The 25,607-nt window shown below is 34.7% G+C and overlaps 2 long non-coding RNA genes across 2 annotated transcripts in view; one reads left to right on the top strand and one right to left on the bottom strand.

Annotated features, from left to right (window-relative positions):
- Positions 1-25,548, bottom strand: part of LOC134807338 (uncharacterized) — a 105,453-nt gene extending 79,905 nt beyond the window's left edge. Inside the window, exon 1 of the long non-coding RNA XR_010147520.1 lies at positions 25,443-25,548. This is a non-coding gene — a long non-coding RNA (uncharacterized LOC134807338). The remainder of the gene's footprint in view (positions 1-25,442) is intronic.
- LOC134807339 (uncharacterized) overlaps positions 1-25,607 on the top strand; it is a 171,162-nt gene that overhangs the window by 81,241 nt on the left and 64,314 nt on the right. The gene's annotated exons all lie outside the window — the stretch shown is intronic.

Below are 25,607 nucleotides of genomic sequence, written 5' to 3' on the forward strand. Positions count from 1 at the left end.
TTTTTGGATGGTATGACTTTCTTTGTTTTAATTATTATTATTATACTTTAAGTTTTAGGGTACATGTGCACAATGTGCAGGTTAGTTACATATGTATACATGTGCCATGTTGGTGTGCTGCACCCTTTAACTCGTCATTGACATTAGGTATATCTCCTAATGCTATCCCTCCCCCCTCCCCCCACCCCACAACAGTCCCCAGAGTGTGATGTTCCCCTTCCTGTGTCCATGTGTTCTCATTGTTCAATTCCCATCTGTGAGTGAGAACATGTGGTGTTTGGTTTTTTGTCCTTGTGACAGTTTACTGAGAATGATGATTTCCAATTTCATCCATGTCCCTACAAAGGACATGAACTCATCATTTTTATGGCTGCATAGTATTCTATGGTGTATATGTGCCACATTTTCTTAATCCAGTCTATCATTGTTGGACATTTGGGTTGGTTCTAAGTCTTTACTATTGTGAATAGTGCCGCAATAAACATACATGTGCATGTGTCTTTATAGCAGCATGATTTATAATCCTTTGGGTATATACCAAGTAGTGGGATGGCTGGGTCAAATGGTATTTCTAGTTCTAGATCCCTGAGGAATCGCCACACTGACTTCCACAATGGTTGAACTAGTTTACAGTCCCACCAACAGTGTAAAAGTGTTCCTATTTCTCCACATCCTCTCCAGCACCTGTTGTTTCCTGACTTTTTAATGATTGCCATTCTAACTGGTGTGAGATGGTATCTCACTGTGGTTTTGATTTGCGTTTCTCTGATGGCCAGTGATGATGAGCATTTTTTCATGTGTCTCCTGGCTGCATAAATGTCTTCTTTTGAGAAGTGTCTGTTCATATCCTTCACCCACTTTTTGATGGGGTTGTTTGTTTTTTTCCTGTACATTTGTTTGAGTTCTTTGTAGATTCTGGATATTAGCCCTTTGTCAGATAAGTAGGTTGTGAAAATTTTCTCCCATTTTGTAGGTTGCCTGTTCACTCTGATGGTAGTTTCTTTTGCTGTGCAGAAGCTCTTTAGTTTAATTAGATCCCATTTGTCAATTTTGTCTTTTGTTGCCATTGCTTTTGGTGTTTTAGACATGAAGTCCTTGCCCATGCCTATGTCCTGAATGGTAATGCCTAGGTTTTCTTCTAGGGTTTTTATGGTTTTAGGTCTAACGTTTAAGTCTTTAATCCATCTTGAATTAATTTTTGTATAAGGTATAAGGAAGGGATCCAGTTTCAGTTTTCTACATATGGCTAGCCAGTTTTCGCAGCACCATTTATTAAATAGGGAATCCTTTCCCAATTGCTTGTTTTTCTCAGGTTTGTCAAAGATCAGATAGTTGTAGATATGTGGTGTTATTTCTGAGGCCTCTGTTCTGTTCCATTGATCTATATCTCTGTTTTGGTACCAGTACCATGCTGTTTTGTTTACTGTAGCCTTGTAGTATAGTTTGAAGTCAGGTAGCATGATGCCTCCAGCTTTGTTCTTTTGGCTTAGGATTGACTTGGTGATGCGGGCTCTCTTTTGGTTCCATATGAACTTTAAAGTAGTTTTTTCCAATTCTGTGAAGAAAGTCATTGGTAGCTTGATGGGGATGGCATTGAATCTATAAATTACCTTGGGCAGTATGGCCATTTTCACAATATTGATTCTTCCTACCCATGAGCATGGGAAGTTCTTCCATGTGTTTGTATCCTCTTTTATTTCATTGAGCAGTGGTTTGTAGTTCTCCTTGAAGAGGTCCTTCACGTCCCTTAATGAGCAAAAACTGGAAGCATTCCCTTTGAAAACGGGCACAAGACAGGGATGCCCTCTCTCACCACTCCTATTCAACATAGTGTTGGAAATTCTGGCCAGGGCAATTAGGCAGGAGAAGGAAATAAAGGGTATTCAATTAGGAAAAGAGGAAGTCAAATTGTCCCTGTTTGCAGACGACATGATTGTATATCTAGAAAATCCCATTGTCTCAGCCCAAAATCTCCTTAAGCTGATAAGCAACTTCAGCAAAGTCTCAGGATACAAAATCAATGTACAAAAATCACAAGCATTCTTATATACCAATAACAGACAAACAGAGAGCCAAATCATGAGTGAACTCCCATTCACAATTGCTTCAAAGAGAATAAAATACTTAGGAATCCAACTTACAAGAGTTCACAGTTTTGACCTGCCTGTTGTCTAATGTCTGAACACATTTTCTCATAAATATTGTTCTCTTTTACTTTGGAGGTGAATTTGTTACCAATTATTTTACCATAGTCAGGAACAAAAACTCCTCTCCCATCCTGGCACTAGTTTTAATGTATATGACACCTATCACCATCCATCCTATGCAATTGACTTAATTACTGTATTCATTGTATAATGTCTGTATCTAGGTATTACAGTATCTACAGGAGAGCAGATCTTTTTGTTTTATTCACAGATGCATCCTAAGTGCCCAGCACAGTGTGGGACATGTCTCCAAAGTAAGCACTCACTTATTGAACAAGTGTCCCAGTGATGATGTAGATGTGAAATGCATTATCCAGTGCCCCTGAAATCATTCAAATTACGCAATGCTATAGCCAGAAAAAGTTCTAATTGTTCAATTCAATTCTATCAGGCAAAATGCTTTGGCTATTCTAAGAGTTGGAGCAGACACCATAATAATATCTAAAATATTTGTATATTAAAACAGTATACATCACTTTGTTTTTTCTATCATGTTGTCTCTGGAGATTTCCTAACGAGAACTGAAATTAGAATAAATGTGGGTTAAACTAAAGTTTATAGATCTTGCCACTAGTAGACCACATATGTTATATGTCTGAAAGCATATATATTCTTTTTGAAAAAATAATGTAATTCAAATAATCATTTCTGATAAAGATACCCAGGGTTTTATGCTTGTAGGAGGCCAATATTGGATCTCAAAGATGTAATAAGTTATTTTATTTTCTCCAAAGCTTTCATGGCCATTTTTGGATCTGTGTATAAATATATAACTTATGTATATGCTGCAATATCCGAAGTCATTATTGTAGGTCCTTAGAAGAGTAATCCACAGTATAATAGAGAGATAAATGACTAAAATATTATATCTTAATAAATAAAAGCAACTTACTCCACTTCTGGAAAATAGAAACAACAATAACATGTATAACACTTTAGCTATATGATATAGCCTGTAAGAAGATTTAAAATATATATATATAAAACCTAACTTTTATCCACATTCTATATAGTTGATATTAAATCTCACTTTATGGGTGAGAAAACAGGTGTATCTTCTGTAAAGTTACCTATATCCTAGGTAGTCAAGAAAGGATTTGAGTTTAGGTCTATTAAGGCCCTGTACCTCCGTGTTTCCTGAGTTAAAGCCATTTAAAAACCATGAAAAATTGTAGGCTCATTTTTTAAAAAACTAAATTATTTCCTATAATCACCAACAGTACATACTGAGGAATTTGTTACTAAACCAAAATGACCACCTTCCTTCAGACAGCACATGCAATTTAGGGAGAGATGTGTAAACATTAGCAGTTTAGAAATTTCTAAGGTAGTTATAAGTGGAAGCTTCATGACAAAATATTCTCAAACTATATTAATTGCAAGAATATTTAGAGTAAAAAGATAAATATGCATCATAAAGCAATTTTAAAGGTTAGGATTATTATATAATTGTCTTAATCACAAATGATTTGAAGTGATTTTCTGTCCTCCCCTGGAATCTTCTTCGGCAATTTCAAGAACCATCTTTCTCCGTACTTCCTTAGGTGATGAAGTATGTATTTACTTAAGAATCATCCTGAAGAAACAAAGATTCACTTACTTTTTATCTACTTAACATTGCCAATACTGCATTTATCAGTTCTATTTCACCATGGAAAGCAACTGTTACAAGAGACTGGTTTAACTGAAATTTAGAAGAATTGTAGTTCCTGTAGTTTTTTCTTTCTTTCTTTGTTTTTTTGGCAAGACACCAGAATATCTTATTTTAGCTTTAGGAATGGCTGTTAACTTACTCAAATTTAATCATTTGACACGCTAACTTTTTTTTATAGTACCTGAAATAAGAATGAACAAAACAGGTCTTCTTTCCATAATTGCCTTGTAATTACTTTGTTAGCTTTAGGCATTTACATTTCATCAACTACAGAAGTAATTACATAATCCTCCTTGTCCCTTAAATTCTATACATTTCATCAACTACAGAAGTAATTACATAATCCTGCATGTCCCTTAAATTCTATTTGTTTTGTTTGGCTTCTTTTGTTACAACTTAATCTCAAAGCCATTGCACATACAGACAGTGAGTGAGAGAGAGAGAGGGAGAGAGAGAGACAGAGGACCATCCAATGCCATTTTTCCACTTAATGAATCATTTCCTCTGTCAGCTTTTTGGTATTAATTTTCAAACAGTTTTCTTTCTCATCAGTTGGTCCATAAAACTAGTTCACAGTGGCAAGATTAGGACAATATTATCTTTCTGAGTTTTTTTTTGGGGGGGCTAGGTTAGTATAATGATATAGTCCAGATAGATTTATAGTATAAGTCCTCTAGCTTAGTTTAGTATGGATACTCTTGTTGCATTGGTCATGATCATCATTGTCTCAAACTAGGGCTAGATTCTTAGGTGTGCTACCTGCATAATCTCACAGGGTTCTGTGCTTGCATTAATGCTCTACTATTGACATTTTGAAATACTTAATAATTTTTGAGCACAGTCTATATTTTCATTTTTGTACGGGGCCTCAAAAATTATGTAGCCAGTTCTGTCATAGACACACACACACATAACTAAATGTTACGCTATTTTGTTTATGTCATTAAGCTAAGCATTATTTAAATTGGATTTTTTAAAAACTCAAGCTGTGTTGCTCTTAAACCTATACTGTGGATTGATAAATAAATATTTCAAACAAACAAATGGCTTGCAACCTACAATCTCACCCTTGCTTGATAAATCAGTATTATAGGTCTAGCAGGAAGGATGAAAGGGAGAGAGGAAGGGAGAAAGAAAGGGAAGAGAGGAGAGGATGGAAGAAAGGAAGGAAGAAAGGAAAGCTGGTTGCCTTTATTTTGTCTAACATACTCATAGATAAGTGAAATGAGTCAACAATATAAATGAACATGTTAGGCTTTTACACATAGCTTTAATGCTCACATCAAGTAAGTGGCCTGAGATATTTTTAAATTTTTATTCCAAGTCAGCCGGTAAAAAGCCTTTTCACATTAAGAGCTTTTTTCTATGTACTAATAATAATTTAGTGAATTACAATCTCCATATCTTTTTAATGAGTTCCTTGTACTCATGTTGTATTACAGCAAACATTTACTTTGCATTTTTTTACTGTATTCAATTATACTTATAGTGTTTCATAAGTGCTGACTGAGACATACAAGCAAATTTGTACATTTTTTTGATTGTTTTTCCCTTGTCTCTACCACTGTTCTTAGTACCTGTTCTGCATCTGAAATGCATAACCCAATTTTCGTTTTTCACAAATTCTCTAAAATTTTTTAATGCACGTAAGTGGGGATTATATTCACAACTTCTGGGAAATAAACTTCAAAGTATGTGCATAATCTTGCTTGTGAGATATATATATATATATATATACACACACATATATATGTATATATATCTTACAGAGGGAGCAGAGTGGGATCTATATAGGTATAATAATAACTGTACTATCTTTTCTTCTATATTTGCAAGATAGATTAAGTACGTTTCATTTATGTGCCTCAGATACCTTAAGGAGTTGGGAGATGATAGAATGCTAAGACTAGTTTGGCTCATAAAATTTTAAGATATTCTATTGACTTGATGTTGCCTTTTACTAAAAAGGATGAAAAGTTATTATGCTATGTCTTAAGGCTGACTTGAGAAGTTGAAAATTTCCCTGAAGCTTTCCTAGGGCAGGCCTTTTTTTCTGCATTATATTATCTTCTCCAATATCTTTCAATTTCTAATCCTATTGTCGTAACAGACTATAATGATCTCTTTGGGAAATTCCAGCATATGATTCTCTCTATTTCTCTCTTTCTATACAGACATCCTAACCTATCACATATATATATATATATGAGAGAGAAAGGTGGGGGTGGCAGCCATACCGTCTAAAAAACAATCATTAAAATTTTAAAATAATTAGTTTTTCCTGCAGGCAAGATAGAATAACAGAACTAGATTTCACTACTTTTATGAAAAAGAGAAAAAAAACAGATAATATATACCACAATGAATTTTAAGTGAAGTTCAAGTAAGAGTGATCTCAGGATGTGGAAACGAAAAAGGTGATTTATCTAGTTCATTGCCAAAAGGTAGTTTACAGGCATATAGCACAATGAGGAGGAACCCAGGGGGAAAAATAGTTATATTTTTCTTCAATTTGATGTTGAGATCTCTCTATGAACAGTGACTTTAAAGTCTAGCCCTGCCTGGACAAGGCTCCAGGGAATTTGTTCTGTTGATGTTTACAGTGTGCCTTTCACAGGATACGTCTTTATCCTGGCGAACAGCCTAGTGCCTAAGTGTTCCACTTGTGACCAGGTGTCCCTCTTATAGGAAACTTGTTTACATTGGCAGGTGACCATGTGGCTCTTGTCTGACCTGTATCTAATTTATTCCTGCCAAGACAGACACTCTCTAGGAAAGGCTTGACCAGGAGGAATGTTAGGTCTGGGTGTGTTGGTCCTGTGAAACACAGAGGAGACAATGCAACAAAAATACGTGAAATAACATAATCAGTTTATTACTCACAGATTCATGAGAGAGGAGAAGTACTGATAAAAGCTGATGGGAAGGTCTCAAGGGCAATGGGCTCAACCAGCAGGTGAGGAGCCAGGGAGAGACAGACCACTGGGTCTATGGGGTCCACAGTATTCCCCTACACAGGTTTCCCAGGGAGTTCTAATTGGCGGGTTTAGAACAAGCAGGAGCAAGTTTCATGAGGTCATAGTGTGACTGAGAGTGGTTACTGTAGCATATCTGTGTAATCCATGACGGGTATTAGGGTCACTGAATGAGTCAAGTAGGCTGAATTTATGTGCGTAAGGAGGTGGTCACCAGAAGGCAGCTGAATAAGGCAGAAGTGTGTATTGACCACATTGTGGAACTGAGAGGAGGCGAACTGGAAACTGTCAAAGGTGGCTAAGCTGTGCTTCTGGGATAAGAAAGTTTAACCTAGATTCAGGATGCATGCACAGGCAACACAAAATGAATTATAACAGTCCATTATAAGAATCTCTAAGAATATCAACCTGAAGAGATGGATCTGAGTGTCTGCAGAGACAACAGAGATTAAAATCCTCAAGCAGAGTACTGGGAAGAATAATCATGCACATTGAGAGAATCCCAGAAATCTGCAAAAGGCTTCACTTAAGTATTCAGTAAAGTACTTATCAGTGCATACTTGTGAGGAGACTGCCCAAGTCCAGAGAAATAACTAGCTGAACAGATTAAAGATGAGTATTTGACATTCACGTAGGACTGATAATAGTGCCTGTTACCACCCGCCAGACTGGAAAACTTTATGACTATGGAACATTAGAGAAAATACTCAGCCTTAGCAGTGGGGAATATTTTGTTCTAGATTAAATTCTACTTAGATCTTGCCTAACAAATCTTAAAAACCTGACCTGAAAGGATCAAACAGTTTCTAAGAAGCTTAATTGCATCCCTCAAGAAAGATCAAAATTATTTGTAGGAATATAATATCTGGTGTTCAAGGGGTAAAACTCATAAATCCAATCAAAGATTACTAGATTGCAAGAAAACACAAATCACCATGTGGAAGAAAAATCAATTGAAACCATTCCAAATCTTAGTCAGATATTAGAATTAGCTTTTAAGAACAATAAATAGTCATTATATTTCATGTGTTTGCAAAATAAGTAGAAAAATGAATGGTATAAAAAAACACCCAATGAAGCTTCTGGAAATGAAAAAATTAATATATGAGATAAATAATTGGATTAACAACATATTAGACATTTCAGAATAAGATTTACTCATAAGTAAATTTGAAGATGACAGTAGAAATTACCCAAAATGAAACACACAGAGAATAAGGAAATTTTAAAAATAAAATGCATCACTAGGGTGATAGACAATTGTCTAATGTACATTTAATTGGAATCTTTGAAAGAGGGGGTACCAAAATGTTTGAAAAATTAATAGCCAGAAATGTTCCAAATACTATGGAAGCCGTAAATCTAGAGTTCCACAAAGCTTAATGAACCCCAAAAACAAGAAACATGAAGAAAAAAATACATCAATCCACATTGTGATTATTAATTTTTATGTATCAACTAGATTTGCCATGGACTGTACAGGTATTTGATCAAACATAATTCTGGGTGTTTTTGAGAGGGCAATTTTGGAGAAATTACCATTGAAATCATTTAGGTCCCTAATGTGGGTGGGTCTTAACCAACCAGTTGAAGACCTGAACAGAACAAAAATACTGGTCATCCCCTGAGTGAGGGAGGATTCATCTTCCCTGATTACCTTAAAACTGTGGCCTTGGCTTTTTATTGCCTGTGGACTTCAACTGAAACATGAGGCCTTTCTAGTTCTCAGGCCTTTGGACACAGAGACTGGAACTATACCACTGACTCTCCTAAGTCCCCAGCTTGCTCACTCATCCTGAAGATCTTGGGACTTGCCAGTCTCCATAATTACAAAGCCAATTCCTTATTTCACACACACACACACACACACACACACACACACACACACACACACACACACACAGGCATGCACACACACAATTGTTGGGTTTGTTTTTCTGGAGAACCATGACACATCATGATCAAATTGTTAAAAAACAAAAATAAAGAGAATGCCATAAAAGCAGCCAGAGATAAAGGACGTGTTATGTACAGAGGAACAAAAATAAAGAATATTTTTGGCAGAAATCACAAAAAAGAAGACAATGGAGCAACATCTTTTAAATGCTTAAACCTAGAGTTTTATACCTATTGAAAATGTATTTTAAAAATAAAGGCAAAATAAAACTTTTTCAGCCATACAAAAGCTGAATACATGAATCTCTGGGAGATACATATTATAAAGAGACATTAAAGGAAGTAATTCAGGTAGAAGGAAACTGAGACCATATGGAAATATGGACCAACACAAAGCAATGGTAAACCTCAGAATGGTTGCTATGTGGGTGAAAAGAGTAAAGCTGGAGTTGGATTGTAAAAACTTTGATGGCAAATTGTATTCTCCAGAGACTCTTTCTCAACATGGGAAATGTTTTCTCTCTCAATTTTACAACTTCCTTACATGTACACTGTGGCCCTCTCAGGGACATCTATTCTGATTTTCTTGATTTAGACAGATTTCTGAGTTCACACATCGTTGTACTCTTTCTGAGTTCTCATTGATGTAGCCATTTCTGTTGTTAAAATTGGTATTGAGGTTTTCTCAGGAAAGATAAACTTCTCACATACTGGTTGTGGAACTCAGATTTTCTTCTTTCTGACTGCTGGCATTTTCAAATATGTCCTTCTCACTTGTATGGCTTATGACCATAACGTGGCTATCTGTGCCTGAGTGACCAACCTTCATGAGTGATCAGGTCTTCTAGCAATGGGCAGTAGAGTCTTGGATTGGAGGAAAACTCTTCTTTGGCTCATACCATTTATATTTTTCATTTATTCAGCTATAAAGCAAAGGAGATTAGCCACTTATGGCCCAAGCTCTTTTAAAGCTCCTCTGTGGGGATCCCCTATATACAAAATGATGTTTTTTTGACAAGAATTACATTCTTGTTCACCCTGCTTCCTCTTACTCTGACCTTATCCTCCAAGCTTATTGTGTTCACTATCCTACACATGAACTCCTCAAACGGGGGAGCAAAGTCTTGGCCACATACTGCTGTCATCTGAGTGTGCTGATTCCCTGCTGTGGCCAGGCCACTTCGTCTACATGACTTCCAGCTCCTTCTGAACTGTAAACCAATACCAGACCATGTCTGCTTGACAGCATAATTATATCCACGTTGAAACCCCTGATAGACATTCTGAAGAATGCAGAAGTGGCAGGAGCTTGGACCAAGTTCTTGTAAAAGAAAGTGCTAAAAAGTCAACACCTTATTATCGTAGCTGTGAAAATAAATAAACAACAGGGCAGAGTACTTCAATATCCAAATAATAAATTTGGACACACCCCTAGAAAACTGATAATTGGGGTAAATATTTAAATAATCATGACTATATTAATCCTTAAATATGTCCTGAACAATTCCATCTTTTTCTTTCTATAAGAAATATAATATCAAGCATGTTTTAAATGCTACACATTTAAAAATATCTAAAATTGCATTCCATGAAGGATTAAATTTGAGAAATATTAATACATTTCAACTTTAACGTTTTAGTCACTGAGTTTGGTTGGTGACAAAAAGAACATGTATAATACTCAGGGACTGAATTATTTCATGTTAATGAAACAATTTATTATAAACTATAAACTGTATCTGATCTTGTTGATATAAGGATTAGTGATATTCGTATTGTTGTGGATTAAAGATAGATGTAAATATTGTGATGCTTGTCCCATTAAAAAAATGGGTTCCATTTCTCCCCATGTTGAATAGGCTGGCCGGAAACTGCTTTGACTCATAGAGTGTGGCATTTGTGATGCTGTATCAATTCTAGGCTTAGAGGACAGTCAACTTCCATCTTGGTCTCTAGAAGACTGGAGCTACCACATAAGTCTGACTTACATCCCCTACTAAGGAGATCACATGGAAAGGGTACATGGAGATAAAAAGGAGGACCTATCTAAGTCTAGACAGGCCTGAGAATAGAGTCATGTTGGACCCTTCAGACTAGCACAGCTACCAGCTGATTACCACCATGTGACCCCAGTTAATGCCACATGGAACAGAAAAAATTACCCAGCTAAGCTCTTATTAGATTCCTGAACCACAAAATTGAACTATACAATATATTTTTTGCTGTTTCAAAGCAGAAAAGTAAAACTCCAACCAACCAAATCAACAAACAAAATAAAACAAAAAGAAGAGAGGATGAGATAAAACAAAAGAAATGATAATAGAGACCATCTTCAGCTCAAGATTATTTTATATCTGCCCTATACCATTCATTAATTCTCTTCAAACTGAAAAATATTGAGTAAAATTATCTAAAAAGGCTATTACCTATGAGACCATTGTCTAACAAGACTGTCTTAGAAACATTTGATGTAGCAGGGAGGAGTAGCTTTGGCTTATTATTTACTAATCACTAGGACCTAGCTATATAAAGTTCATATTAATTTACAGAAGATGGATAAATTATAAATTATATTTGTCTGATAGTGATTCAAGTGAATTCTGTCCAGTTGACAAGATAATCCCAAAGAGTATGATTTTTTTAGACTGCAGATTATCAACCCGTTTTCTATTTATTTTAGCAATCTAATTTTAGCATTCTTTTAGTAAAGAAATGTGTTAGTTTCTCTCATCCTTCTTGGAAATAGCTCTAATGTCTTCAATAATAAGTTAAATAAATATTTTAAAAGTAAAAATATTAAATTTCAAAAAGCAGAATCTCCTCTTAGTGTCCTTAAAACTGCCCCTCCCATCTCCCTGACCATATAATGTATGCTATGATTGTGTTTTATTTTATTATTTTCCAAAACAAGAACAGATTTTTTTGTTGTTGTTCATTGTGATGGTTAATATTGAGTGTCAACTTGATTAGATTGAAGGATGCAAAGTGTTGTTCCTGGGTGTGTCTGTGAGGGTGTTGCCCAAAGGAGATTAACATTTGAGTCAGTGGACTTGGGAGAGGCAGACCAACCCTCAATCTGGGTGGGTACAATCTAATCAGCTTCGAGCATGACTAGGATAAAAGCAGGAAGAGAAACTTGGAAAGACTAGACTACTTGAATCTTCCGGACTTCATCTTTCTCCTGTGCTGGATGCTTCTTGCCCTTGAACATCAGACTCCAAGTTCTTCAGCTTTTTGACTTTTGGGCTTACACCAGTGGTTTGCCAGGGGCTCACGGGCCTTTGGCCACAGACTGAAGGCTGCACTGTCGGCTTCCCTACTTTTGAGGTTTTGGGACTCAGACTGGCTTCCTTCTCCTCAGTTTGCAGATGGCCTATTGTGGGACTTATGATTGTGTGAGTCAATACTCCTTGATGAACTCTCTTTCATGTATACATCTATACTATCCATCCCTCTAGAGAAGCCTGACTAATACATTTATTCAAGTATATATTAAAGTATAGGAAGTTACAAAATGTCTCAAACTCTGCCACCCAATGTAAAATGTAAAACATTTTAAAGAACTCCTTTCTAGATATTGATATACAGATATAATAGTATAAATGTTGCTTTGAAATATTTTTATTCTCTCAAACATTTTGTTGGCATTTTTCTATGTAAATAAACAGGAATGTGCATCATTCATTATTTTAAATGGCTTCATAGCATGCTATTTTTGCCAATATCTAATGTCTTAAACTCTTTTGTGGACAAAAATTTAGCTTGAGTCCAAGGTTTATTTATAAACATTAAAAATTTTTATGATGCATTCTTGTATGGTATATAAATTATCTTCTAGAGAGAATTTCTTAGAAGTAGAAATTCTGGATCAAGATTTTGACACACATTAATGAACTGTTTTCCAGGTATATTTTTACCAATTGACACATTCTCACCAAAAGGATATGAAAATACTCATTTCCTCCAGTACTTGCCAACACAGTAGTTACCATGATTGTTTTAGTCGTTGTCAATCTATTTGATTATTTTTATGTGAGTGTCTCTGAACAGTAACACTGTTCCTTTTTTTACAAAAAAAAATATTAGGCATTTATAGTTCATCTGTAAATAGTCTGTTTATAGCCTAATACATATTTCTCCTGGGATATGTGAATACTAAAAGATCTTCTATGTGTCTGATATATATCTATGTTTATATTAACCTATTACAGCTGTATCTATATAGTAAATATGTATATATGTATACTTTATATATTTACATATGTGTATGTATATATGTGTGTGTGTATATATATATATGTATATATAATTTTTTTCCTCAATTTGTTATGTAACTTCTTAGTCCTAATTCTGATGTTGGCTAAACAGAGTCATTTGATTTGATTTGGCTTGTATTTTATTATTCATGCTGTTAAATCGATCTCCTTTTCCTTTAAAATTTCTAGCATCCATATAAAGTTTAGTAAGTTCTCCTAAATGTAATATATCTAAAAATACCATTTTATTTTACTAATTGTATCTTTTTTTTTAATCTGGTGGGGGAGGGAGGGAAGAAGGGGAAAAGAGAGAGAGAGAGAGAGAGATTAAGAATGAAGCAAGAGTCCAGATTTATTTTTTCCAAATATTCATTAAAATGCTTAATACCAGTTCTTTAGGAAGTCATTTTGTAATCATTGATTTATAAAGCCATCTTCATCATATTTTAAATTCCTATATACACTTGGTTAAATGTCTGTGATTTTCTTTATATGTTTAAAATTAGTATTGTATTATTAATAAATCAAAGTTTTAAAAAATAATTTGTGTATTTTATAGCAAACTTTTAGTGAACTTTTAATTTTTTCTAATAGGGAATCAACTAAAAATTTTATTTCATTATATTATTTATTTTAACTTTTAAGTTCAGGGGTACAAGTGCAGGTTTGTTACACAGGTAAAATTATGTCATGGGGGTTTGTTGTATAGATTATTTCATCACCTAGGTATTAAGCCTAGTACCCACTAGTTATTTTTCCCCATCTTCTCCCTCCTACCACCCTCCCTACTCTGAAAGGCCACAGTGTGTGTTGTTTCCCTCTATGTGTCCATGTCTTCTCATCATTTAGCTCCCACTTATAAGTGAGAATATGTGGTATTTGGTTTTCTGTTCCTGTGTTAGTTTGCTAAGGATAATGGCCTCCAGCTCCATCCATGTCCCTGCAAAGGGCATGATCTCTTTCTTTTTTATGGCTGCATAGTATTCCAAGGTAAACTTGCATTCTCATTTTCAATATTTGCATCTTATGTTACTTTATCTTTACTTGACCAGCATTTAAAGAAGAATATTCAATAATAGTGGTATTAATGGGAAAACTATCATGTTTTTATAAATATAATTTTTTTCAGTCATACCGAGTTCAACTGTATTTGACATTTTCTCTTTTATTTATAGGTGATTAAATCAAATCAATCTTATACAAAGTATCTTAGATAATGAAGTCGACCTTATTATTCTATGAATAATATTAATTCTGTAGCCAAAGTCAGCTATATGTTCATGAATTGCTGGATTAAAGAAAATGAGCTTTCATTGTGAACTATAATTAGGATTGTTAGATAAGAACATATAGATGAGTATATTTGCTATGTCAACTGTTGTGAGAGCTTCTGTATAATACTCAGGAATTTTCCTGAAATTTAAAACTTGGGGGTTACTGTGAATCTCTGTTGTATATTTGAGTCTAGATTTTCTAGGAGTGCAAATTTGTATTAATTATTACATTCATTTAATCATCCATTCATTTGTAGCATGGTATTGTGTTCCTAACTTGCACATTTTGTTGTAATCAAGTATATATTAAATTCTGGGCAGAGTTCAATACCTCCAGGATAGTGCATTGTGGTTTCTTGCTCAAATGCAGTTGTTTCATTCCAACTGGATCAGTTTCACAGCATAGATCAAGTAAGCCCCCAGGTGAATAATAGAATGGTATGTTTGAAAGTCTTTTTATTGTTTAAAAAGCCCATGTTCAAATAAAGCAAAAACAATTACTTATATACTTCTGGAATCTGTAAAGAACCAAATGAAGGCTATCTTATTGCTTTATGTATGTATCTTGCTAATTTTGCAAGTAAAATTGTACTGCACAACCTGTGTACTCAAATGACCAATCAGATTAAGTAAAAATAACATATTAAAATGACAAAGCACATAACTAGTGGCACTGAAAGAAACGTGAAGGAGACAGATGTGAACAAAAACACTTATGGCACATAGTTCTAGCAAAGATATTTTGAAAGAAAGATACACATACATGAGCACACACAACATGTATTCCAACAAAGACATTTATGATGCAGAATATGTAGATTTAATAAGATGAATTGAGAGGCAGATCATATAGATTTGCAAGCACACTATGTTTTCTTCATGGAAAAAGAAGCCTGAGAACTTTTCTTACAATCATACTGTTTTAAATTACAAGACTGGCTTGTCACCATTATAATTACCCATTTCAATGTTGTCCCAATTTACTTTTGTATCCCCATGACTTCCCTCCACATCTGAATAAAACCACTCAGTCCAGGGCTTTGGAAACTTCCCACAGAACAGTCTCCTCTATTCCCATCTTCCCTGTGATAATATGACAGGTTTATCTCTCACTACATCCACTATTATTTTTCAGTTCTCATTATTATATCTTTAATTCTATCTTACCCATTTATTTCTAGTTCTTTACAATTTCTCTTCCCAGTTACAAACCATTATCTCCTTTTTATTATGATTTTCCCCCTAATCATCTTCTATTATCTCTTATTTTAGTACTTGGCTTTCCCTCTTTGATGTCTTTTGGTTTGAACTTCAGGTAATTTGACCCTTTTTGTTACTTCTTTGACTTATCATAGATCCATTGTCTATTCTCCTTATTTTTTTCATCTTTCATCTTTTTCTATATATTGAAATTCATACAATGGTATGGTTTAGCTGCAGCCGGCAGGGTGATGAGCTGTGGAGAGCTGTCAGAAAGTGAACAAACAGGCTTTTATGATAAAAGGTCGAAGTAGAGCACACATGAGGTTAAAAAATAAAAAGCTTCTATTATAGGATTTAGGGAATTGAATGTACATGACATGATTCCAAAAAAAGGGGGAAAAATACATTGAGTAGGTAATGACATCATGACAAGAGGAAAGCACTATTTATCTCATCAAAGCTTAGTGAACTTAAATGCTAAATCACACAAAGCATGTGATTTAAAACTATTTTAAAATAGTTTGTGGGAGATTAGATCAGAAACCCAACATTTGAAGTCTGTATGCATAGGCCAGAAGCACCGGGTGTTGGAAATAGCATCTGACCTGGGGAGCAGGAGGCTTCACCACTTGTTTAACCTTTTTTCTTTTGACTTTTATTTTTTTCCTCTATAAAATGGAGTTAATAGAACATATTGCCATAGTTATAGATCCTATAGTCATAGACTTTTGTTCAACCTTATGAGTGGCAAGCTCTAGAAGAAAGGTTAAAAGTTTCTATTCATACGTTCTTGAACTTAGGTAGGTTTAGCTCCAAATCTGGTGCTGTTTATTACTATGCTCAACTGCCTCAGGTTCCATATATTAAAAAAAAAAAGACTTCACTATACACACTTAAGCATTTAATTAAAACTCGGGAGAGTAAAATAAATTATTTTGAAAAAATATGGCAACTCTCATTAAGAACCCTAACGAATAGTTCTTTTGGCTCAGTAATTTTATGTCTAGAATTATATCCAGAGGAAAAAGCCCAAAATATAGGCAAAAGACTTTAATACAAAGATGTCCAATGCAGTGTTAGCTGCAGCTGGCAAGGCATTTTAAAAATAATGTAAATATCCAATTGTAAGGAAATGGTTAAATAAATTAGCATAAATTCATATGGCTGCCATGAAAACTGTTTGAGATGAATTCTAACATTAAAATATAAATTTAGGGCCGGGGGCAGTGGCTCACGCCTGTAATCCCAGTTCTTTGGGAGGCTGAGGCGGGTGGATCACCTGAGGTCAGGAGTTCAAGACCAGCCTGGCCAACATGGTGAAACCTCGTCTTTACTAAAAATACAAAAAATTAGCTGGACATGGTGGCAGGCGCCTGTAATCCCAGCTACTTGGGAGGCTGAGGCAGGAGAATTGCTTGAACCAGGGAGGCAAAGGTTGCAGTGAGCTGAGATTGTGCCATTGCACTCCAGCCTGGGCAACAAGAGCGAAACCCCATCTCAAAATACATATATACATACATAAATAAAATATAAATTTGGATAAAAAGAATGTTCTTTTTACATTATGTAAAATGTTCTTTTAACATTATGTAAGTAATAGGTCTTAATTGTCAAAATATTTAGAAAACAACTGAAAGGTATATATCTAAATATCATAATGGTGGGATTTTGATCCAAGGGTACAAACTTTCAGGTATAAGATTAATAAATTCTGAAGATCTAATGTACAGGATGATGGCTGTACTTCATAATAATGTATACTTGAAATTTTCTAAGAGAGGAGATCTTTTGTGGTTTTCATCAGACAAAACATGGTCACTATGTGATATGACCACTATGTTAATCAGCTTGATTGTGGTAATCATTTCACAATGCATAGGTATATCAAAACATTCACACTATATACCTTAAATATATTTAATAAAAAGTATAATTGTTTTAGCAATCTAGATGGTTTTCGGTATTTCTATTCTGTATTCCCTAAATTTTCTATAATAAGGTTATTAATTGTCTAATGGAGAAGAGTAGCATATACTCTTTCAGTACATCTAATATAGCTTCTTAGGAAATTCCCTGCATTCTTTTTACGTGGCATGATTATATTTCTGAAGATCAAACTAGATGACCAATATCCTAGAGCAGTAGCTATAAAACACAAATTAAACCAAACTCAATCAAATCCCCAAACAGGCACATTTCTCTTATCTAAGGGACTATACTTATTGCCATAAATTTGATATTTTATCATCTCATTGCCTATTATATTTTATAAGATATATTAAATTAATTGCTCTTATCTGGAATTTGATTTTCCTAATTATGGCTCCACCTGGAACCTGGTACTTGGCAGCCAGGTCTTTTCTCTAGCTAGCATTTTTTGCTTATTTCTCATCACATTTCACTATCCCCATTTCTCAGCCAAGGCAAATTGCTTATTTTCTGAAGCATTTTTGTGGATAGAGTTCTGTCTTTCTTGAACCTGTTACCTCTCCAGGTTAAAGAATTCTGGATGGTTCATTGTTGTAATATCTTTTCCTGAAAAACAAATCATTAAATGCAGTGTTATGGGGTAAAACCACTTGAAAGATGTGGAGGGAGAATAAAGTTTACATTACTATTATTCCAAGTGACATGGAACATTGAAAATGAAAATTGAGGGATTTTTTGGTTCTTATTTACTCTGATACTAATCAAAAGTTATGGTTACCTTGGCAACTCTCTAAGCAAGTGATCATCTAGGTAGGAACAGAGCCGTTACTTTACTCTCTTGCACTCTGCCACGGAGCCAGGGAAAATTAAATTATGTTAAGAATAGATGACATTCTCCATGCCTTTGGTAGATGGCTTTAAAATAACATAATTTCATTTTTTGCACCATTTTCTGAAGTCATAAATTTTTCCTCTTTTTTTCTTAAATGACCCAACAATTCAAAAAAAGCAACTACATTAGAAACATTAGAGGATTTCATAAAAGCTGCGTAAAAAGTACAAACTGATTGAGATGCTATCAGAAACATTTCAAACTCTTCTCCAAAATCAAAATTGGGTTTGCTGTATTTAAAAATGCCTAGGGGGATGTTACTCATTATTATTATTTTCAGCTCACTGACTTCTAGTAACGGGGAAAGGCATGGAATGGTGGAAATGGCTGGGGTTTTAAGATCACCCTACTATGAAACTGAATATTCTGCAGAATTTAGAGATGTTGGCCAAAACACTATGCCTTCTGAGCCATGTTTCCTCATGAGTAAAATGAAATGAAGGTGCTCTCAGGTGGTGTTAAGAACCTTGCTATTCAAAATGTGGTCTTCAAGTGTGCTCCAATTGCACCAGCATTATGTGTCAATTTATTGAGAAAAGCTTCCAATGCAGAGGCCAGCTTTAACTCAACTCGAGATGTATTACATTTCCCAGATGTAATTAATCATAATCTGCATTGCAACAAGGTTCCCGGGTGATGCACATTATAACGTGAAACATAGTGATGGAGATCCTTGTATCATATCCTGGCTCACCACAGGTGCTCAAAAACTGATCATCACTGTTCTCCATCCACTTAACAGACATAACTTTACCTTTGCTTCAAACACTAATAAGTCCTGTTTTGAAGGCTGCATTAAAAACCCAAGCAGCTATCATTTAACTTCTTTTGACATTATGGGTTTCTGTTCTCTGCAGTTGAACACTTTAGCATCAAACCCAAAATGTGCTTAATAAGTAAAAATATATGCATCATTATTTAATTTAAATGTTCAGGTTTTGGAGGTTTTTACAACATATTATATTTCAATCTAAATAGTAGGCATTAAGTGAACATATTTATACTAAAATCACAATTAAATATTTGAGAAGTAGTTAAAAAATGAGATTTTTTTGGATAAATTCGAAAGAGACAGTGTTTGTGGGTTTTGGGGTCACATTTCAATCCTGCCTTTGGCTACCTCTAACAAGTTACTTGCTACCATCTATAAAAATGTAATAGTAACAATATGTCCTACCTAATCCAGGTCAGTGAGAATAGCGTTACATCTTCCCCTCTGTTACTGTGTTTAGAAATAATTGAGTTTTAGATGGACATTTGTCTGCATGGATCCATGTACAAATATGTGAAAATTTTTTCACTACATAAAATTACCCATAATCTATCATTTGTTACCTCTCATTACGAGGATTAGAAAAAAAGTTTGAATTATTGAAAATATAAATGTAGATATATATATATATATACACATACATAGTTTCAAATAAATTATTAAAGTATTCCCAAGTAGAGATCTTCAGGGATCTGTTTTAATGAAAACTGAAGATGAATCTGTAATTATCAATTATGCATATTAAAATTTTATTTTTTTGGAATGGTTTATGCTTTCTGTCAAGCTTGCCTCACCTTAGTGATAACAGGATTTTTTTCTCACTGGGTTAATGCTGGTGACAATCTATTATTTCACTCTTCTACTTGCCTGTTGTGAGCAGGGGTGTCACCCACAATAAAAGATGTTGGTAAATGTTGAAGTATCCATAAAAACAAGATAAACATATATCAAAGTAGCACAGACCTTAGAAATATTTTTTTCTTTTAACCTATCCAGTAATTGAGAAAAGTTTGAAGTGCACAGTTCGACCCTCCTAAAATTCTCTCACTTTCCAAATAAGTAGAGTACAAATTTATTAACCTGTAAGTTAGAAAGCTGGGTAGTCATTTTCTTCACCAAGAAATGATGAATATATATTATATAGTATAGACACTTAAGCACTTATTTTTCTTGGCAAAAATCTTGCATTGATTCAGGTGCTGTGGTTTGTGGCCCTTATACAGAGTCCTGTGAACTTGACTAGGACATTTAGCCTCTTTCAGCCTGTTTTCTAGTAAGGCAGGGACTTGTCTTATTCACTTCTGTACCTCAGCGGCTAGAAGGGTAACTATCAGAAATATTTGTCGAATGAACAAAACTATAAAATCTGCTGTGTGCAATTCTTCACAGTAGAGCCAACTGGAGTTGACCCATCACACTAATAGCCCCAATTGTTGGTTTATAGGCCTGCTAAAATACTGTTCCCCTCAGCTCTGGGGACAGTTGCCAGGGCCTAGGGTGGCTAGAACTCGGGGCAATCTCTCCCCAGCTGTTATCTAGCTTTTCCATTAGCTCAATAGCTACACTAATGAAATATTCTCATTTTCTATGTATGCTATGGCATGAATAAAGTTGGAAAGCCCTTCTTTAGAGGAAGAGTGATAAACTCAAAATGTCCATAGAAACTAGGCAGGTAATTTGAGAGAAGCAAGCCTGGTGTAAGTGCCTGCTAGCTGCTGCTAACTGAAATTGGTTGTAGAAACTTAAGTACTGAAGGTATGAAACGTGAAAGTGTAGTATAGAAAACAAATACCATGGAATTATAATATATGACATTTTAAATTTCAGTTGTAGAAGTATTGGCCTCTGAAACTTACAGAATTAGACTGCCACACTTCTGCTTATTGAGCTTATCTCCTGATCCTTCACCCTTTTTGGTCTTCATCTTTCTACCATGCTCCCCCCCTTTTTTTTTATTACCAATTAGATTTTACCTCTCTTGCTATTTCAAGTGTAAATCCACACACAGCTTTAGGTTATAATTTTGATTTTGTGGCTTTTATTTCATGATACCACAACTCCTTTTCTGCCATCTTTTATTTACATGCCTATAAAGTACCAGGCAATATACTAAAGTATAGAGAAAATGTGATCAATATGGTATGTTCTGTGTCTTGATAAGCAGGAGACCATACAATAAACCTTTAATTGAAATTATAATAAACTTTGATGTAGCACTATCTGGGTATGAGGAATTATTCTAAGCATTTTTTCATTTGTTATCTTACTTCATTCACATGAAAAACATGTTGAGACTTTATGTGCTAACTTAAATTTGTCAAATTCTACCATAGGAATGCCAGACTTCCAAGACAGTAAATTCCAAGATGCTGGGCAGTCTTGATAAATTCCCATTATATGTTCTAACTTCATATACCTAGCCTCCCTTCCATTCTTCCTCTCTTTCTCTTTCCAAATCCATAGCTACTTCACAGGCACAATCTATGCATTTTTAAGGGTTTGTTGTGGTTCAGATATGGCATACTTCCTATTTTAAAGATGTCAGAAAATCTCAAGATATACCACTATGAATATGCGCATGTGCATTTGTGTGTATACACAAATAAACTGTAATGTATTAAGAGCTATCTATGAAACAGGAGTTCTGCCAAGGGTATCTTCACTTCTCACACCAGCCCTGCAAGGCAAGAAATATAATCTCCATTTCAAAAATGAGGTTAAGAGGAAGCAATTTGTCCAAGATCACATAGCCACTGAATTTTAAAACTTAGATTCATACTCATATGTGTTTGACTTTAAAATCTACACTTTTCTTCATTGCCTCTCCTTTACTTATAGTAATTTAGTCCAACCGTTCATCTGATGCTCATAACCCATATGCAACTTCACTGACAAATGGTTAAACAGTTAATGCCTTCAAAACAGAAGTGACAAGGTTCCTGTTTAATCAAAATGAAACAGACACGGTGGCCTGCTCTAAGCTTTGAAAGTTAAAGTCTCATTAAGTTGAAATATGTTTAAAATTAAAGCCTTTCCTCCAGTGAAGATGACTCAGATTCTGTCCCTTGAACCATGTAGAATGTAGAATTTGCTTGCTCTTTTCTTTTCTTCTCCTTTCTTTCTTTCTTTTTCTTTTTTTTTTTTTTTTAACAATTCTTCCCCCAAGCTTTCTCTTTTCCAAAAAAGCTGCACTTGGTTCCTCATCTGGTCTTCATGGTGCAGTTTCAATTCTCATCCCTATGCCTGTTTCTTTCTTAACATGCCTGAAATGAATATATCCTGCATGGTCAGCTCAGCCAGTTCTCCATTCTCTTTCTTCTGGTTACAGATTTGCTCCACCCTATATTCTACACAGCCACTGGCCACAAGACTGATCACATGACCAAATCCTAGCCAACCACATTGTTCCATCTCCCTGACAATAGTGATTCGGCGAAAGGTTTTTAAATGACTGCAGCATAGCAATCAGAGCTTTTCTCAGGAATTTCTATCTAAATGTTAGGTGAAAGGAAGTTTACTCTGTCAGCTGAAACAGCTAAGCCAAGACTCTTTAGTGGTCATGTTTCCTCCCAGTAGTGAAGGCCTATATGAAATAAGAAAGGGTAAGGTCAACATGCAAGGAGAAGCAGTGATAAACAGAAATGAGAGACTGAAAACAAACAGAGAGACTGAATGGCTCCGAAATCCTGGTTTCCATTCCTAAAACTCAGGTTTAAGCAATTTTTTTCTTCAGGTAGGTAGATTATCTGAGAACTCTTCTTAGCAGTGTGAGCCAAAAAAAATCCCTTTCTTGCATGTGAAGTTTCTGTCGTTAACAAAGGAAAGAATCCTGACAGATGTATTCCACATTAAGGTGTGATGCCTGGGAACTGAAAATACTGTAAGGGCAAGCATGCCACCTCCCTTCAGCTACTTTTATTCCACAGTATGACCTAAAAATCTTTTAATTTTTTAGCAGCCATGTCAGCACTACTGACTCTCATTGAGTTTGTTAATGTATAAAATCACCATGAATTTCATATTTAATCTGACATACTAATAAGATTAGATTCTTTGAGAGTCTAATTCTGTAATTCAACGTATTTTTTTCTTCCAGCTGCATGTAATTTGCAAATTTAAACTTCCTGTCTATAGCTTTGTGACCTTGAGCAAATCTCTAAATATCTTTAAAATTTGAAGAATATCTATCTTATTGGTAACTGTGAGAATAAAGTTTATGCCAAGCAATTTCCTCAATGCCTAGCACATAGCAGATGCTCAAACGTAGTAGTGGTAATTTTTAAAAAGAAAGAAGCTAAAGGAAGAGGTCTTTGGAAAACAGCAAAAATCTGTGCTCTAATATTTAATCAGTTCATTAATTAGAATCATGAATATGGTTGTTTAGGCCCTTGCAGATATACTTCCCTATATGTCATTCAGGTTATCTTCCTTTTGTGACTGTGACAAATACCTGGCTAAATCCAGATGGATGTAATCCACCTTTTTCAAATTCTTGTTCAAGGGGGAATGAAGTCAGTCTGACCTGACTCATTCTTCTTAAACTCATCCTGCTGATTTCTGTTTCCACTTCCAAATGCTTACAAACTGTTACTTTAATAGTCTGCTATTCAATTGTGCTTAACATTTATTTCAAGCTTGTAAATCACAAGTCATAAAGTTTGTGTATGACTAATTACAATCCTTTTTAAAAAGAACTACCACTGTATCTGTAGCCTTGTGGCACAAAACCCATTTTATCATGTTTCAAGACCACTGGAAGCAGAATAGCAGTTTCAAACACAAGTCTTTAGTAGCCTGAAACATAACTTCACAGAACTCTGCTGGGCACTTTTCTATAATTCATTCAACTACTCGTAATGGGAAGTCTTTCTTATTGATAATGTTCATTATACATCTTAGTCCTAACACACACAAATTAGATATATACATACATAAATATGTGAATATATACAATGTTATAAGTTAACAAAAATATAAAATATACCACATAGTACCAACATTTTAAGTTTTGTTTATTACCCATGCTCTGAAAATTGGTGTACATGCATCTGAAGCTATAAATATTATTTGCTGCTATTTCCCAATTGGTTTCATGTATGAATCACTGGGCACCACCTACACTTCGTTCTCATATCAGGCCTGCAGCCCTCCCTAATAGCAATCAGTTTCATAGCTCTGTCTCTGTTTTTTTTCTTTCCCTTCCACACTTAATTTAATAATTTGACTGTGCCAGATAGAGTTTAAACAAATTAATTCTGTCCTGCTCTCAGGCAAATCAGTCTAACTTAGCTTGTTGATGCTTTACCTTACAGGCATTTAAATTCATACAAGGTAAGATATAGTTAATTATGATAATTTTTTTCATTCAACAGAATAATTATTCATATTCCTTGGCAGTTCTTAATTTATTAGTCTTCCTTAAAAACTATTGCTTTAAAACTTCTTTGGGCTTTTCTTTGTTGAATCACAAAATTCTGCTTATGTAGCTTGAACTCAACAAGCCTTATTAAATTAGAGGAAAAAACACATTGCCAATCTCTATCGAGGCTAGGTGCTTCAGATATATATATATATATATATATATATATATATATATATATATATATATTTAAAAAACAAACAATATTTAATTGTTCAGGGAACTTTAGCTAAACCCACATTTGAAAGCTAGTTGGGAAAAAATAAAATTATCATCCAAGAAAGCCAGTTTTAAAGTTATCATAAAAAGAATTATGATAACTTTCTCCTGCCTATTAGACTGTGTGGTTTTTCCCTTGCCCTCTCAGGTAACCTGCATTTCAGGATAATTGCAGTTGCCCCTCATTATCCTCTTTGTGTCTTATACTTAGGCTCTATGCTTGCTCATCTCCATCTACCCCTCCCCAACCCAGCTTAGAGGTGGGTGTAGTTGAAGTGCTACTCATTGTCGTTGTTTGGAGGTCTGGAATATATATCCATGTTCTTTTTTGTTTAGTTTTAATACAGTTTAACTAAAACATCAAATACAAAACACAGAGTATCAACCTGTAGAACTTACCTACAAGTTAACTAGAAAGAAAAAAAGAAAAAGAGATGTTATTGAGGTGTATTTGTTTCCTTTCTAAAAATCTAGAGTTTTTTGAGTGAGTGAATAGAAATACTAGGAAAGATAGTATTTAATTTTTACCTCTTTCCCCCCAAATATCCTTTCTGAATTCCATTTTCTCTTCTAGACTTAAATCCCATTTTTCTTACCATTAGTAGTAAACAAATACTCTGGGTTCCCTCACAACTCTTATCCCATTTTCTGGTTAAAGAGCCCTGATATTGTTTTGGGAAAGTACCGCATTTCCATTCTCTCAGCCTATAGGATTCAGACATACCTTGGAAAGAGAAATGGCTTACCTCTGGCCATAGAGAAGAGTACAAGAATGAACACTTGACCCAGGTTGGTCATTTTAGAGCCTGGTACTGGGGGCTTCTGATAGATGGAATGGGAAAGAAGCTTCTTTTCATGCAGTTGCTGAGAACATATGATGAAATGCTGGAGACTTTGACATCCGTTCTGCC

Source organism: Pan troglodytes, chromosome 9, assembly GCF_028858775.2.
Source record: "Pan troglodytes isolate AG18354 chromosome 9, NHGRI_mPanTro3-v2.0_pri, whole genome shotgun sequence".
Taxonomy (NCBI): Eukaryota; Metazoa; Chordata; class Mammalia; order Primates; family Hominidae; genus Pan; species Pan troglodytes.